The sequence below is a fragment of the Typopeltis vanoorti genome, chromosome 24 (genome assembly GCF_054136105.1).
Source record: "Typopeltis vanoorti isolate ZY-2024b chromosome 24, IOZ_Tvanoo_1.0, whole genome shotgun sequence".
Classification (NCBI taxonomy): Eukaryota; Metazoa; Arthropoda; class Arachnida; order Uropygi; family Thelyphonidae; genus Typopeltis; species Typopeltis vanoorti.
The window spans coordinates 46,301,615-46,320,170 of record NC_143572.1 but is presented as its reverse complement, the minus strand read 5'-3'; the positions used below and the strand labels follow the sequence as shown (position 1 = coordinate 46,320,170).

At 36.8% G+C, this 18,556-nt stretch overlaps 1 protein-coding gene across 5 annotated transcripts in view; it reads left to right on the top strand.

The window, feature by feature from the left end:
- Positions 1–18,556, top strand: part of LOC150093154 (uncharacterized) — a 349,981-nt gene that overhangs the window by 148,297 nt on the left and 183,128 nt on the right. For 3 of the 5 annotated variants that reach the window (XM_090413479.1, XM_090413478.1, XM_090413477.1), the window contains one exon: positions 1,150–1,233. The exons of the other annotated variants lie outside the window; for them this stretch is intronic. The gene's annotated coding sequence lies outside the window, so the exon portion shown is untranslated. The remainder of the gene's footprint in view (positions 1–1,149; positions 1,234–18,556) is intronic. 5 annotated transcript variants of the gene reach the window in all.

Below are 18,556 nucleotides of genomic sequence, written 5' to 3'. Positions count from 1 at the left end.
TAGTCTGATAATGGGGTTATATTCCGATCAAGACTACCTATTCAAAGGATGAAATTTGTCCTTGTTACTTCTGCTTTATGCACTGAAGATGTTATTTGAAGCCTATGAAATATCAGCAGACTTAATAAATCCATTTATTTAATAAGTTTATCATTGTCAAAAAAAATAGCATCAATAATAATATATAACTTCCAACTTTTTCTACATGTCTGACCCAGTGCCGGCTTGAGGATATGTGGTGCCCCTAGGCCAGTTTTATGAACTCATTATAAGACAAAACAGGCATCATAAAATTTTTTATTGTTAAAATCAGTTTATAGTTATTGCCAAAAAAAGTGACAACTTTTTGTACTATTACTGTACACTGTACTATTACTTGGACTAATACTATTATTTTTTTTTTACAATGTTGGCTCCCCAATGCTATTGTGCCCCTAGGCAGGTGCCCCTTGTGCATAAGCCTAAAGCCGGCCCTGGTCTGACCTGTTGACCTGCTTTATATTAGGATATTTACTCTGTAAGTTTTTTTAATTTCATGTTGCCTACTACAGTGGCTTTTAAATGATTGTTTCATCACTGCCCTTTCATTAGGCTTAATGGGTCAACAACACCTGCTGTTGCCTTTCATAAACCTCATAGTAAGGTAAGATTACCCAATTCTGTTTCTCTAGCTCAGTTCAAATTACCAGACTTCAAACTTTGCTGCTTACATCTAAAACTGTGCTTGAAAAGGTCCTGGAGAATTCTCTTGTAATTGATGAAGTTTAAGTTCAAGTATCTTTCCCAATCAGTTAATGTGTGTCAAAGTCAGTCAGCCATAGAGCCTTTAAATTTTATTATTTAACAAAAAGAAGCTAGGCATCGCTGAACAAGTTTTTGTATTGTGTTATAAAAAATTGAAATACTAGTGCCATCTAATTGTGTACAGTTGATTCTGGTATTCATTTGATGCGACTGTTTATTGTAATAAAAAACTTGGGTTACCTTTTACCTTTATATGCAGAATGAAATTTTATTATGGGATTTGTTTTAATGATTAGAAGGAACCTTAACTAATGTTTATTATTAATCTGACCACATTTGATTTTTAATTGCTGTTACTCAGCCCACTAATAGAAAAATGACACAGCCTCTTTCTATAACACACAGGTGTACATCAGCCCGATATCCATTTGCTGGTTTCAGAAAAAAAAAAGTAATCAGATGTCTTTGACTCTCCGTGAATAATATCAGGTGAAATCTTAAAATCAGTTTATAGAGAAAATATAAACTCAGGGTTATTTTTAACATTAGCTTACCAGAAATGAAATTCTGCAAATATAAGAAATAAGAAACTTTAAAAAGCAGATTTAAGTTATTTTTAGAAGTTCACACACACACATCTGTGAGTTTATATATGAGGTATATTCATAATGAATTTGGAAACCAGCTTACAGATGCATGAATTTCTGTAACACTTTCAGTCACATTTCGAAAAATTGTTTAGAAAAATAAGCTTTCCATATTAAATTCATTATTCATTATTTTATATGCATATATAATTGTTATTTGTGATGTTCATAGTTATAAAATTTCTCCCATAAATTCCATCTGTCACTGTGTTTGAAGCAGTATATTATATTTCTTTATCTTATTTCCTTAGTTACATTTCTGGACATTTTTTTTTTATTGATTAAAAGTGAGTTGAGTGTATTGCCCCAATATGATAATGCAGAATTGAGGAAAGCAGCAATAATGAATGATGCGAGTAAGAATGTGTTGAGAGAGAGGCTTGACATATGTGGATATTTGGAGTGCATTTGAGCATAGAAGAGAGCTATATTACTATTATTATTACTATTATTACGGGCAACTCCAGGGAGTCATTGGACTCATCGAGGGAGGCCCCAAATCATATTCATCACAACTATTTGACATTCATACAGTATCTATCATACCTCGCCTTAAACTCATTCACTGTCACAGCATCCACCACAGACTCAGGGAGCGCATTCCACTCATTCACTACTCTAAAAGTAAAGAACCCAGCTCTAACACCTTTACTAACCACACTTTTGCCCAGTTTCCATGGATGTCCCCTAGTCCTCCCACAACCAGCCCTGTACTCAAAAATATCTTCTGAATTAATTTTATAGAAACCCTTCAGTAATTTGAATGTCTCAATCATATCTCCCCTCCTCCGCCTATCAACCAATTTTTGCAACCCACAAATCCTCAACCTGTTCTCATACGGTTCATTCCACAGACCTGCTATCATCTTGGTCACTCGCCTCTGGATCCTCTCCACCTCCTCCCCATCAAGAAGAAACCTAGGTGACCAAATCTGAGCACAGTAGTCTAGATGGGGTCTTATCAAGGCTCGATACAGAGGAACAATAACCTGCTTGTCATCGTATTCTTCAGCAACCAAGTGATTTGATGAGCTGTTTTGGTCACTTTTGCAATGTGTCCCCTAAATTTCAATTCCTTATCTACCAACACTCCTAAATCTCGTGCCTCATCAATTTCCTGGAGCACGGTTCCACCAATGCAGTAAACTGCCGCCAATCTTTTCACCTCAAAATGCATAACCTTACATTTTGCCACATTAAACTGACATCCATTCTCCTTAGCCCAGACCTCCAATCTATCCAAATCATCCTGCAAAATTTTGACGTCATCTGCATTCACTATTGCCCTACCCAACTTCGCATCATCCGCAAACAAATGAACTGTTCCTCTCAGATCATTTCCTATATCATTTATGAACAAATTAAACAGCAGTGGTCCAAGAACAGATCCTTGTGGCACACCACTAGTCACAGGCCGTCTTGTGGACTCTACTCCCGAGTAAACCACTCTCTGATATCTCTCCGTCAACCACCCTCCTATCCATCTCACCAACCCTATGTCCATTCCCATATGCTGCAATTTACTGATTAGAATTCCATGTGGAATCCTGTCAAAGGCCTTGGCAAGGTCCAGTAGAATCACCGTAAACCCATTACCCTTATCCAGTTCAGCCATCACTGTGTTATAATACGTGAGCAAGTTACTGAGGCATGACCTACCCTTCACAAAACCATGCTGTCCCCGATACAGTATCCCATTTTCTTCTATCCAATCTTGTATTTTCCTCTTGACTATTTTCTCTAAGACCTTGACAATGATTTCTGATATGCTAATCGGTCGGTAATTTACTACAGCAGTCTTGGAACCACCTTTATGCAGTGGAACTATTTTCCCCTCTTTCCACCCGCTCGGGACTAACCCAGACCCGAGACTCAAATTAAACAAAATGGTCAAGGGTACTGACAATTCTTTAGCTGCTTCTCGTACAACACGAGCTGGTATACCATCCAATCCCACAGATGTATTGACATTGAGGTTATGCAATAGACTACTCACCTCCACTTCATTAACCACAATTCCCGTATAATCTACTGGTTTATTCGTTTCTGCAATGTCACCACCTGGATGATATACTTTTGCAAAGTGCTCACTCAGTAACTCAACTATCAACTGATTCAGTTACCTCCCTACCATCGGCATTCTTTAAAATCAATCTGCCATGTACATTTTTCCTTTTACTTGCTACAAGAGATGGACTGCATTTTAACATGGAAGGGCATAGATACTCAGAGAGAGAGAGAGAGAGAGAGAGAGAGAGATTGCTGTTCTGTGGTCAAGTGAAAGTGTTGAGAAACTATGAGAGGGCAAACTGAAAAGTTCTGATAAACACCTTAGAACAAAAATAGACCAATTTGTTCAACAGGGGAAAGACTTTTTTTCTCAGAGGATTGCAAATGATGCAGCAGCGTTATAACAAGTGTATAACACTTTGTGAGGAATATGTAGAATAATGTAAATTACATGGTTCTACCTCAGTTCCTTCATAGTGATTATCGCAACTTTTCAACACATCCTCGTAGAATTACCATGGTGAATGGTAGCAGGAGCAACCTTTTTATGGGGATGGTCATTGGGAGTTAAGGATAATGTATGGTTTATTGCAGAGTCAAATGGAGTCTGAAGGGAATAATAGTAGGTATAGAAATGGTGACAGTGCATTGATGTTTCTCTATACAAATGCCAAGAGTATCAGGTATAAAGTAAGTAAATTGGGTGATATTGATATAATCATCCAAAGATTACTCAACTGTGGTCGACAAATGATGATGTCCTGATAAGAATAGAAAGGTACAGTATGTTTTGGCAAGATAGAAAGTTCAGAACAAGTGGAGTGTTACCTTTGATAAATGATACCTTTTGATAAATTTCCTCTCGGAGTAGAGAATTTGGAAGGAAATGGCACCAATAGTTATGAGAGTGTGAGGTGCGCAAAATAAGATATTAGTGGAACACAAAGAACACAGATGGGTAGGAAATGTTTAGGAGATCAGTTTGGCAAGTACAAAGAAAGTGGTTATTAATGGAGATTTTGACTATGGTAGCAGTATAAATTATGCAGAGGAAATAGTACATGGTAGTAAAGGAATGGAATTTCTGTCAAACATTGGTTAGCTAAAAACTTTAAAATGATTAGATTTTATTTCTAATATTTCTTGGGCATAAACACTAGCATTGTTAGGAAGGATACAGTGACCATAGAACCTGAACATTCTTATCAATGATTGTCAGTAAGCTGATTTGAATATTAATGTTTTCTGTGGTACTCTGAGGACTGGTGTTATGAAATATTCAGAAATATTAACTATGAAATATTAGAAATATTAGCTATGAAATCTGTCATAAATTTCAAATGCTTTTTTTTTTAAATAAGTCACAAATTAGTTCTATTTTTAATGAATTATTTTAATAAAATTTATAAATTTTGGTTCACAGACTTTTATGCTTAATTAACTTCTTAAAAATATTTCTCAGCCGTTCATATCATCACATTTAATAAATATCAGTCATACTTGAATTAACTGCTGGTTTGAATTGTATCTGGATATTAGAATTAAGTCAAAATTTATGTTATTATCTTAAGGATGTAAAGATAGCATAATATGATGATTTACAACTTGACCAGAACTATATCACAAATTGAGATAGTCATTAGCATTAACAATGTTGTCATATTAAAATAGAATTTTAGCATTTTCTTCTTTAATACATGACTGTGCTTTCAATAATTTTATCCTGCATATCTAGCTTTGGGAAAGAGATTTGTGTACCAAAACAAACAAGCTTAAACACCACTAATTTAATATAATAAATTTAGTTTAATCCTTTACCAAGCATAAGCAAACAAAGTTTGTGCCTGAAGTATCTTCAGGACTGAGGCAACTCGTGTTAAAGGTGGACTAAGCTCTCATCACTTGTCTTAGTATCTCCCATAATGCAAAGCACATCTCCTTACAGACATGTATACTGCTATGCATTAAGGGAAGGGCAACTACACAGACCTGTTTCGACTTTATTGAATGTTCAAGTACAGGTCAAACTCCAAAAACTCGGCATTGTTCCCCTCAGTAACAGGCTCACCCTGCCACTGAGAAGAACTCTCAGCGTTGGTTCTACCCCACGGCAGGCTCATCCCACCACCGAGCAGAGCCACTCATTTGCTCATGTGTCATCTGAGGGGTAACAGCAACAGCCGTGCCTCAGTTAACTTCATGGGCTACAGCATTGCCATTCATCACCCAAGCTTCCAACCGGTTTTGACCTTTATTGAGGTCTCGTCAGTGGGAGCCAGACCCAGAGGTGGTGATACTAAGGTGGAAGTAATGGAGAAGTCATATTTACCCATATGAGTTGCCAAAAGGTGTCTCACCTTATTATTAAATTGCTCTGGATTTAGAGAAAGATGTTGGAAGTTTTTCCCACTTGGTTAGACTCAAATAAATTTGGTTTAATCCTTTAACCAAGTGTAAGCAAACAAAGTTTGCGCCTGAAGTATCTTCAGAACTGAGGCAACTCGTGGTAAAGGCGGACTAAGACAAGTGATGAGAGTTTGTCCACATTTACGAGTTGCCTCAGTCCTGAAGATACTTCAGGCGCAAACCTTGTTTGCTTACACTTGGTTAAAGGATTAAACCAAATTTATTTTAGTCTAACCAAGTGGGAAAAACTTCCAACATCTTTCTCTAAATCCAGAGCAATTTAATAATAAGGTGAGACACCTTTTGGCAACTCATATGGGTAAATATGACTTCTCCATTACTTCCACCTTAGTATCACCACCTCTGGGTCTGGCTCCCACTGACGAGACCTCAATAAAGGTCAAAACCGGTTGGAAGCTTGGGTGATGAATGGCAATGCTGTAGCCCATGAAGTTAACTGAGGCACGGCTGTTGCTGTTACTCCTCAGATGACACATGAGCAAATGAGTGGCTCTGCTCGGTGGTGGGATGAGCCTGCCGTGGGGTAGAACCAACGCTGAGAGTTCTTCTCAGTGGCAGGGTGAGCCTGTTACTGAGGGGAACAATGCCGAGTTTTTGGAGTTTGACCTGTACTTGAACATTCAATAAAGTCGAAACAGGTCTGTGTAGTTGCCCTTCCCTTAATGCATAGCAGTATACATGTCTGTAAGGAGATGTGCTTTGCATTATGGGAGATACTAAGACAAGTGATGAGAGCTTAGTCCACCTTTAACACGAGTTGCCTCAGTCCTGAAGATACTTCAGGCACAAACTTTGTTTGCTTATGCTTGGATAAAGGATTAAACTGAATTTATTATAGTCTAACCAAGTGAAAAAAACTTTCAACCACTAATTTAAGTGACTTATGCTACTATAGAACAACACCTCTCAGTTCCACCTCCAGTATCTACATTTGCTCTCAAGTATGTAAAATTCTTAAGTTCTTCTGCAGCGTGCTCACTGATTTTGATTTTTTTATGGCATTTGCTATTTAGTTTAAAAACTTTTGTTTTAGTCATATTTATTTTAAGACAAACTATTTCAGCTGTTTTATACAAGTTTCTGATTTTGTTTATATATATATAATTGTATTTTGATGATATCAAAACATTGTCATCAGCATAATCTGGTTCTTCTAACTGTGACAAAGGATTCAATTTAATTCCTCTTCTTGCACCTGTGGTGTTTCTCATATTCCAATCAATGACTATAATAAACAATAAACCAGACATTACATGATTTTTTTACATGAACCACCCCTGCCTTAAACCAGATCTTATCTCAAATCATTGAGGTGCTGTTTGTGGTGCAATATTATTATTATTATTTGTGACACCTCCAAGGAGTCCGAAGACTCATCGTGGGAGGACATCTATTGTACAACTCTGTCTCCACCACACACTGAACCTCTACTACCAATCATCAACCTCAGCGCCATCTACTGTCCATCACCACCACAGCTAGTATTTTTTTGTGTGTGTAAATTGCGTGTGTTCTGAAGGGCCGATTTGTTTGTATGCGGGATGAAAAACCTTGCTACCTCTGTATGAGATCGGCTAACTCACCTTCGATTGAAAACATCCATATAAAGATTCCTCCCGTCATGACGAGAATCGAGCTCAATAACACAACTTTTACTTCCCATATACCTTTCTTTGATTATTCTTACATATTTGTCAGGAATTCCATAACTTTTAATAAATAACTATAATGCTTTCAAATGCTTTAGCAAAATGTAAACAAATTAGGTATTAAAACTTATAACTTAGGCTTCTAAGTTCTATGCTTTGTTCAATGATGTTCCTTAAAGTAAAAATGTGATGCACAGTACTTCCACCTGTTCTAAAACCCAGCTGTTCATGCTTTAATATCTTCCAACACATTCCAACTTCATACACTCTAATTAGTAACTTTTAGCCTGTGCTATGTAGGTGAACTGATGCTGATATCAGCAAATTGCAGAGGCATATCTGTTTAGAGTGTCTACCGTCTATTATTATTATTATTATTATTACGGGCGACTCCAGGGAGTCCTTAGACTCATCGAGAGACCCTAAAAACATCATGTTCACACAACTATACGACATTCTCACAGTATCTGTCATACCTTGCCTTGAACTCACTCACCGTCATAGCACCCACAACAGACTCTGGCAGCTTATTCCACTCATTTACCACTCTAAAAGTAAAGAACCCAGCTCTAACACCCTTGCTAACCACACTCTTGCCCAGCTTCCATAGGTGTCCCCTAGTTCTCCCACCACCAGTCCTGATCTCAAAAATACCCTCTGAATTAATCCTTTAGCAATTTGAATGTCTCAATCATATCTCCCCTTTTCCGCCTATCAACTAATTTCTGCAACCCACAAATCTTCAACCTGTTCTCATAAGGTTCATTCGATAGATCTGCTATCATCTTGGTCACTCGCCTCTGGATCCTCTCTACCTCCTCCCCATCAAGATGAAACCCAGGTGACCAAATCTTGACACAGTACTCAAGATGAGGTCTTATCAAGGCTCGGTACAGAAGTACAATAACTTGCTTGTCTCTGCTCGTCAAAGTATTTTTCAACAACCAAGTGAGTTGATGAGCTGATTTAGTCACTTTTGCAATGTGTCCCCTAAACTTCATCTCCCTATCCACCAACACTCCCAAATCCCTGGCCTCATCAATCTCCTGGAGTATAGTTCCACCAATGTGGTATACTGCTGCTAATCTTTTAATGATTAGCAGCAGTATATTAGTAACATATTAGCAGCACCCCAAAATGCATAACCTTACATTTTATCACATTAAATTGACATCCATTCTTCTTAGCCCAGAACTCCAATCTATCCAAGTCTTCCTGCAAGATTTTGACATCTTCTGCATTCATTATTGCCCAACCTAACTTTGCATCATCTTCGAACAAATGAACTGTTCCTCTTAGATCCTTCCCTATATCGTTAATGAACAAATTAAACAGCAGTTGTCCAGAAACAGAACCCTGCAGCACACCACTAGTCACAGGCAGTCTTTTGGACTCTACTCCTGAATAAACTACTCTCTGATATCTCTCCATCAACCACCCACCTATCCATCTCACCAACCCTATATCCATTCCCATATGTTGTAGTTTACGGATTAGAATTCCATGTGGTATCCTGTCAAATGCCTTAGCCAGGTCCAGCAGTATCACTGTAAACCCATTACCCTTATCCAGTTCAGCCGTCACTGTGCTATAAAACTTGAGCAAGTTACTGAGGCATGATCTACTCTTCACAAAGCCATGCTGTCCCCGGTACGGTATCTCATTTTCATCAATCCATTCCTGTATTTTTCCCTCGACTACTTTCTCCAAGATCTTGACAACGACTCCTGATATGCTGATCGGTCGATAATTTGCAACAGTGGTCTTGGATCCTCCTTTATGCAGTGGAACTATTTTCCTCTCTTTCCACACCTTCGGAACTAAACCAGACCCGAGACTCAGATTAAACAACATGGTCAAGGGCACTGATAATTCTTTAGCCGCTTCACGTAAGACCCGTGCTGGTATACCATCCAATCCCACAGATGTATTCACATTAAGATTCTGTAATAGACTATTCACCTCCACTTCATTCATTACAATTCCAGTATAAACTAATGTTTCCTTCATTTTTTCGATGTCACCACCTGGATGATATACTCTTGCAAAGTGCTTGCTCAGTAATTCCACTAAAAATAGACTGATTCAGTGACCTCCTTACCATCATTCCTTAAAATCATTTTGCTGTGTACAGTTTTTTTTATTGCTTTCAGCATATTGAAAGAACTGTTTGGGATTCTCTTTAGCTTGCAGCTAGTTTCCTTTCATAATCTGCTTTTGCTTTTTTTACCACACTCGTTACCCTTCAGGCCTGCGCTTTATACCATTCGTGTGCCTGCAGGTCACCTTTCTCTTTAAATTCCCTCCACAGTTTTTTTTTTTTTTTTGCAGCTCAAGCTTAATGGTGTTATTCATCCATTTAATCCCTACTTGTTTTACTATTCGGACCCTAGGTATACAATCGGCCATAACCTCCTGTAAATGCTCCTTGACCACTTCCCATGCTCTATCGACATCCAGCCCTTGCAGTTGCACATGCCATGGCACTGAACCAATCAAACTCCTAAGATTATCATACTTTTCAGCCCAATAATTCCACATGTACCCTGTCTTAATCGTAAATTCCACACCTTTAGCCACCTCCCAGGTCAAGACCTTATGATCACTCTCTCACCAATAGGTGGCAACATGGTCATATTCATTACAGTCAAAATCTCAGATGCTATTACCAGGTCAAGCACTCTCAAACCCCTAGTATTTTCAATTACATGCTGTCTCAGACAGTTATCCCTTAATAAATGAATAAAATCCATTTCCTTCCTCACATGTGTCCTCTCTCTCCCCCTCCAATCGATGTTGCCATAGTTGAAATCCCCCATAATAATTACCCTCCTTCCATTCATTTCATCAATTTGTTTATGCATACTATCTTCACCATCTATTCCATCACCTGGTCTATAGCAGTACCCAACTATATATTTTGTTCTGCCAGTCTCAATATCACACCAAATAGCCTCAAATGAGCTCTTTTCACTATCCTGCAATACAACTTCAATTCTCCTTGGCTGCAGTTCATCAGCTATCATCAGTAACACTCCTTCCCCCATTTTATTCTCTCTGTCCTTCTTGAACACATTATACCCTACACAGTCTACACAGTACAGTCACTTGAACTCATGCAAACAGTGATGGATTTTTTCAACTATTTGGATTTAAGAAAATTAATTTTGTGCTCACAATTTTACAGGTTATAGCTGGCTGAAAACAGGGCAACATTAATATTAGAAATATTACATAAGCAGTTTTAGTGTGTTAAACCTTCAAATTGTCGCTGTCAAAGTTAAGCAAATTTGTTTAAATTTGAGTGGCTGGACAAATGTGTTGAAATGGTATAGCTAACATAGCAGTTAAATTAAGAGCGTGTGGCTTGTAACTTTCACTACTGTAAGCACAGCCTAGTGCACACACTGAATCTGAGACTGGAAACTTGAGCACAAAATGTGTTTCATTTACACATGGGCTGGCAAATATTAGGGGGAATATTGCTTCAAGGTTTGTCAGGTTCTTTGTAAATGCCTCATACTTTGGACAAACAGAACATTTGGTTGAGAAGAGACTGCATGAACATCAATTATACATAACTTTAAAAAACCACAAAGTCAGGTAAACATACATTAAACACACTCTTTACAAAAGCAGAAACAGCATGCTGGAAATGAATGAGTACTGGCAGAAAAAATGTAAATAGGATGAGGAAAACATGCAAGCAGGGTCAATGGATCTAACTTTACATATTGCGGGTGGGAACATTTAACAATTCTGATGGATGACCCTGACTGGGTGGATGAATATTGAGTGAGGGTAAGATGCTTGGAGAGAGAAATAGAGATGCTAAAAGTGAAAGTATGAAGAATCATTTGAAAAAGATGAATGAAAAAATTAGGAGATTCAAGACAAAGATAACCAATGCAAGGAGAATAAGAGTGAACATGGGAGAAAGTTATGAGAATGAGAAAATAAGGGAAAGAATGGAGGTGAGAAGAAATACAGGAAATGTGTGTGAAAGAAAGGAGAGTGAATGAAAGAGTCAGGGGAATGTATAGAGATTTGATTACTTAGAATGTAAGATGAGTGCTTGCCTGGGGAACAATAGAGTGTGACTATGGCAATAAAGAAGACAACAAAATGTGGAATAAGATAAATGGTATGAATGACCTGATAGGCAGTATGAATCAAGTAGCAAAAGATTAAACATTAATGTTAGAGGTTATGCAGCAGAAAAGTGTGAAAGAGAAGACTGTATGTTGTCTTTGTATAATAATGCAAAGTTGAAGGGTGCTGATAATAAATGACAATAGCGAGAGTGCATAGGAAGTGAGGTCTGGAATATGTGCTTGCTTGGGGTGCATTTGATGGCAAAAGAACCATATTCAAGAGATGGACTACACTTGAATATGAAAGGATGGATGTAAGCATTTGGAAAAAATGCTGTTTATGGAACAAATTGAGAGTGCTGAGACAGGGAAACTACAGCTGCCAGGATAGAGGGTAGGAAATGGCCTCGTATAAGTGAAATGAGGGGATGCATAGTATATTGCAACTGAGTGGAGTTTGAGAAGATCAGTAATAATACTCATTAATTCACAGTATGAGACTGAAATATTGACCATGCACTTCTTTCTGTGTACAAATGCTAGGAACATCAGAAATAAAGGGAACGTGTTTGTAGCATAAATGCTCAATCTGGCCTATGATTTTTGAAATCAATGAAATGTGGTTAACAGAAGATGTTATGACAGGAAAAGAAGTGGAAGCTAACACATTTTGGCAAGATAAAGTGTGTAAACAGAGTGGATGAGGTGTACCCTCTCAGAATAAACTGGGAGAGAAATGGCACTGATGGCTTTGAGAATGTATGGTGCAAGAAAGGACAGGATAGGATATTTAGTGATATGTGGTTTAGAACAGGACATTCAGTGAGAATGTCCTGTTCTAGAGTTGCTACAGGCAAGAGAATATAGTGCAGAAAATGGTGTGAAGCAAGTAATCATTATGGGACAGAGGAAAAAGCATATACTAATGATAAGAGACCTGAATTTCTGGAATTCAAGAGATATAAATGTTTTAGACATCATGTGATGGAGGAAAATTGAAAGTTTAGAATTCCATCATAGTCAAATCTTCTGATTCTATGAATGAGATGACATCCTTCTCCACAGTTGATGAGAGTGACCCTGTAGTCTGGACTTTGAGGATGAATATATGCAGAAGTATTAAGGATAAAGGTATTTTATGTGAAATTTTAAGGAAAATTTTATAACAGAAACCATCATAAGGCAGTATCAAAGATGAAGGAATGTGAAGGAAGATAGGTCAGTAGTGTGGGTACTAGATAAGAATGATTTATTAGCAGCAACTATAGATGATATATCTCAAGTGAAAAAGATAAAGAGATTAGTAGTAAAATGGATGACTAAAGAAATTAAACAGGAGTTACAGATGAAAAAACACCTTATAGAAAAAGTATAAAGAGAGGGATGACTGAAAGCAGTTAGATGGGGAATATAAGGCTTAAACTAGGAAAACGGCTGCATAGTAAAGGAAAATTAAGAACATGAAAGAAGGCACTACAAAGAAGGGAAATCCCAAGGAAATTTTTTTTCTATATGGCAAGTGGAGGGAGAAATAACTATTGATGAATTACTTTTCTAAATGGAGATGTAGTCAAGTAACCAATGCAGATTGAGCTGTTTAATGATCACTTTGATAGAGTATTTCAGGGGTCGATTGGGGGGGGGGGTCGACAGAAAAATATAAGACATCGTTGTATGGGTAATATTTAATTCAGTTAACTTGGATTACCTCCATGTCTTTTGTCATGGAGGTAATCCAAGTTAAGACAGTGCAATTAAGAGTGAATCGTGGGATCAGTACCTCCATCTTACAGGTCTGTGAATAGGACCTATAAGATGGAGTAAGGTCATGAACATAGTTACTGAGGCCAATCAAGTAGGCCAAAATGACGTATTTACCAATAAACGGATGTTGGTGGTTCCTGCCGGCCGGCGCAGTGGGAGCAAGATTGCAACACGTGCGTGGTTCTTATTTATTGATACTTACAAGTATTCGATCCCAGTCAAATTTTTGCGCATCGACATACAAGTGAGCGTTAATGTTCTAAAATTCATCAACATACATATTATAATTCAATCGTTATTCATTCACGAACTAAATTTCTCTGTGTTGAAGAGTTGAGCAGTGCTGGTAGTAATACCAGTGATATTAATACCAGTAGTTTATTAATATCACTAGTAATACCAGTGATATTACTAGTGATAGTAATAGTAATATAATAATATATACTATATTATACATACAATAAACACTGTAACTATAAAATAAACAATCTAAAAACTCACATAAGCATCTTTTTTTGCTTGTCCTATTATAATTACGTACTAGTAAAATATAGGAGGTCGATAAAAAGTCGAGAAACGCTTGAAGGGGTCGACGGGCAAATGACTTTGGCGTCCCCTGGAGTATTTTATCCTAGTAAAAACAGATGTTATTCCTAGTGAGATAGATGGGGTTTAGCAATTATAAGTGAATGAAAATACTGAGTTCTCTTAAGTATTCCAGATGTCAGTAATCACATGGTAAAATCACATCCAATAGTAAAGAATGAGATTTCATTACATATTTAAGGGAATATGCTAGGAAACCGAGGATGCCAGTGACCTGACTGTTTAACGAAAATCTTACAACTGAAAGAGTCCCTAAACAGTAGAAACTCTTTCAGCTTTTTCTATTCTACCACTGCATAAAGGTGGTAGAACCTTTATCTACCACCTTTATGAAAATATTATACTATAAAAAAACATACTAAAGAAATATCATACTATAAACTATTTCTATTTTGCACTTATGTGATCATAAAAGTTTGAAGAACTTAGTAACAACTAACACAGAAATGGAAATGGGCACATGAGAATAATATTATTTATGAAAATCAGCATGGATTTATACTGCAAAGTGTTGAACAGAATGCCATATTGGTTTATATATCAGGCAAATGGTGGACTAAGTTGGAAATTGGTTGTCTGATGGATATCAAAGAGTTGTGTATATGTATGAGGCAGTATCAGGGAGAAGGAAGGTTATAAGTGGGGGGTCCAGAGGGCTTGGGATGGGGATCCTTTACTGTTCAACCTTATGTCAATAGTACTGTCAGTGTTTGCTGAGACATATTCAAATATTTGCATATGATGTGAAGCTGGAAAGGGTTATAAGTAAGAGTGCCAATTTCGGGCTCCTCAGTAAGATCAGAATAAGCTAGAAAGGTGGACAAAGTAAGAAGAATATTAGGTGAAGGAGGTAAGGGATGACAGGATTAGGATGAATACAAATTAGAAGTTCAGAGAACAGCCTGCACTCAAATACATTTGGTATTAGGAGTCTGGAGAAATTATGCATAATTTCTCTGGATTCCTAATACCAAATGTAATAAATAATTATTTATTGATATGAGACCTAATACAGAGAATCACAATAATTAGATCATGAGACTAGAAATGTTGAGAATCTATGTCTAGGAGTGACCAAGCTATGCAACAGTGCTAATGATATGAATATGCATTATCATGGAAATGATTATGATGAAAGGATGACTATGTGTTCATTCAGTTAGGACTTATTAAGAATGTGCAATGATATCTGTATAAGTAAACCATTAGAAATGAAAAGGATTTGAAAGTTGTCCAGCTGGGTCATACAGACTACAGAGGCAAATCTATAAAAAAAACCCTGGAGGTAATGTCTTGTGTCTGTACAAGAATGCCTGGAATATTAGGAACAAAAAGTGGGTAGGTAGAATTTGTTGTCCAGGTGAACATGTTGGGACCTCAGATTGCGTAGGCTTTAAGAAATGGATGATCCCACAGGAAATGGGAGAACAGGTATGGGACTCCCATTTCCCCTACTGTAGCTAATTATTTGATGGAACATTTTGAAAAACATATTCTTAACGTTTTTTTCACCTAAGCCATCCATTTGGTATAGTTATGCTGATGTTTCTGCTGCAAGGAACTATTCCTTTCTGAACTTCATGAGTTCCTTGAGAACAGTAATTCATTTAAACCAAGAATTAAATTTACACTTAAAGTAGAAGATAATAACTATTTTCTTTTTCTGGACATTTTCATTCTGTATCAACCTAATAACAGTGCAGTTCTCTGCATACAGAAAACAACTTATACTGGAAAATACATTAATACTGCTTCACAACATCACCCTTGTCGGATATACAGTGTGGTTAAATCTTTAGTTGACAGAGCTCATAAAATTTGTTCAACCATTTAAACAATGAACTATTATCAGAGCTACCTGATATCAATAAACAATCAATAAAATAAGTAATAATTATGGCCTTCATCCTAATCCTCCTCAAGAAGTTTCCAAAATTTATGTTCCATATGTTAAAGGATAATCAGAGAAAATTGCAAGACTTCTTTGCCAGATTCACCTATAAGTCTCTTTCTGTCCAGTTCATAAACTAAATACCTTTCTTATCTCTCCAAAAGATAAACATCCTCTTCTGTCTTATCCTGGAGTTTACAGAATCTGTTGTTCTTGCAGCCTGTGTTATTATGGATGGATTGATCAACCTGCTCAGATTGATCTTGAAGAACATCAAGAATATATTTTACTTCAAGAGTTCAATAAATTTTGTTTTGCCTTGTCTACTACACATAGAATTTATTGGAATAATACTAAAGTTCTACATAAAAGTTGTTTTCTTTGAAAAGATGATATAAAGAAAAACTGCAAAGCAGACATTCACAATCCTAATCTCAACAAAAACTTTCTCAATTTGGGGAAGTTATCCTAAAGAATACACTTTGCATGTGTATTTCATAAAAAATTGAAATTAATTATTTAAATTTTATTCCTTGAATTCAAATAATATAGATGGAGTTATCCTCCTGATAGTGCATATAATATCTTGTGCTTTCAATTTTGGCCGAATGGTTAGTGTATCCAGCCAAAAGGCTGCAACTTCGAATCCCGCCATGGGCATTGATGTTCAATGGAGCATTATATCAAGCAATACTTAGTCTTTATTTGAGTTGTAAGTCAGCAGTTAGAATTGAAGGAAGTACAGGAAGATGGTTTAATGTTAAATCTGGTGTGAGACTAGGATGTACTTATCACCTCTGTTATTCATTATCTATATGAATCACATTATGAAGGAAAGTGGTATTAAACATGATATCAAAATTGGAGATGTTAATGTCAGCTCTTTGCTTTATGCGGACGATGTTGTACTTCTAAATAAAACGCTACAAGTCTGCAAGATTCACTGAATAAATTGAATAAATGTTGTAATAGATATGGTATGAAGGTCAGCAATAAAAAGACAAAGTCAATGAAAATAGGTAGAAGCATTGAAAATGTCAACTGTGTTGTGAATGGAGAACCTATACAACAAGTAAAACGTTTCAGCTACTTTGGCATGATTTTTAGTGAAGATGGTAAATTAAATATGGAAATAGACAACAGGATCAACAAAGCTGGTATAGTAGGAAGTCCATTGAATAAATTCATATGGAATAAGAGAGAAATTAGTCGGGAATACTAAATTAGCTGTATACAACACAGTGTTCAAACCAGTTTTAACTTATGGATCTGAGTGCTGGGTGAGAAATAAAACACTTGACCAAAAACTAGACTGCAGATATGAGAGTCCTCAGAAAGATCAGGGGCATGAACAGATGGCATCAATGGCAATATCATATTAAAAACACAGATATTAGGAAAGAACTTGACATTGTCACATCCAGAATGTGTTAGCAGAGCTAATCTCAGGTGGTATGGTCACTTAAACAGAATGGGCGAGGAAAGAAAATTACCTAGAGGATGACCAAGATATAGATGGATTGATACGGTGAAAAGTGCCTTAGACGATAGAAATATAAGATCTGATGATGTTGGAGTCTTGACATGTAACAAACTGATTTGGAGGAAAATTGTAGATAGGAAGTTAATAATGATGTAAATTTTTCATGCAGTACTATCATATCCTATACACTGCTTTGAGGGTACATGGCAGGGATTTGATGATGATGATGATATACTTTGCAACATTGAACTGATATTTCCACTTTCCTGCCCATTCATGCAGTCTATTCAAGTCCTCCTATAAGCCCACAACATGTGCTTGATTCTACATTGCCCCCCCCCCCCCCCCCCCCCCAATTTTGCATCCTCTGCAAACAGCTGCATTATACTACTATGATTTTTATGAACTTCTTTTTTACCTTATGAATAGGAATTACTGTCACTATTTTCTAGTGAATTTCCTGCTGAATAACTTGATTTTAAAATAGTAAGTCTAAATCTTATCCATGCATATTTATATAATTCTGAGCTTAGATTATCTTTTCATGGTGATTTTCCACTTTTTGTTCCTTTTAAACTGATTTCTAATTCTTCTGTTGTTATAATGTGGATGATTGACAGACAGATATCAAAAAGTTAGTGTGAATCTGTCAGATTTAAGGTGACGAGTGGTGTACTTCAGGGTTTAGTCCTTGGGCCATTGTTGTTCAATCTATACATTAATGACATTACGAAGGGCCTAACAGGAGATGTGCAATTGTGTGCCAATGATGCAAAAATAGTCAGGACAATCAGGGATGCTACTGATATCCACCACTTACAAAATGATTTGAATAGGCTGGAAATTTGGGCAAAAGAAAATGGCTATCAGTTAATGTTAGTAAGTGTAAAGTTATGCAGTTTGGCGTGAGATATCCAGAAGTCGAAGTTCAAAGATCACATAGCAAAAGTTTCAAATACAACTCAGGGAATAATTGCAATGTTGAAGCAAACCTTGACATGTAAGGATAAGGAAGTTCTTTCGCCTGTTTATAATGCCTTGATAAGACTACACCTGCATTATTATGTGCAGATTTGGGCTCCTGGGTTCCAAGTGGATTACAGACTCTGGTTAACAGGAGAAAGAGGGGTGATATGATAGAGGTCTATAAACTTTTGAATGGGTATTATAGGATAGTGTCTGAAAGTTTTTGTTATATGGAAGGTAGGGAGAGAACATGGGGGCATTCATGGAAGTTAAGT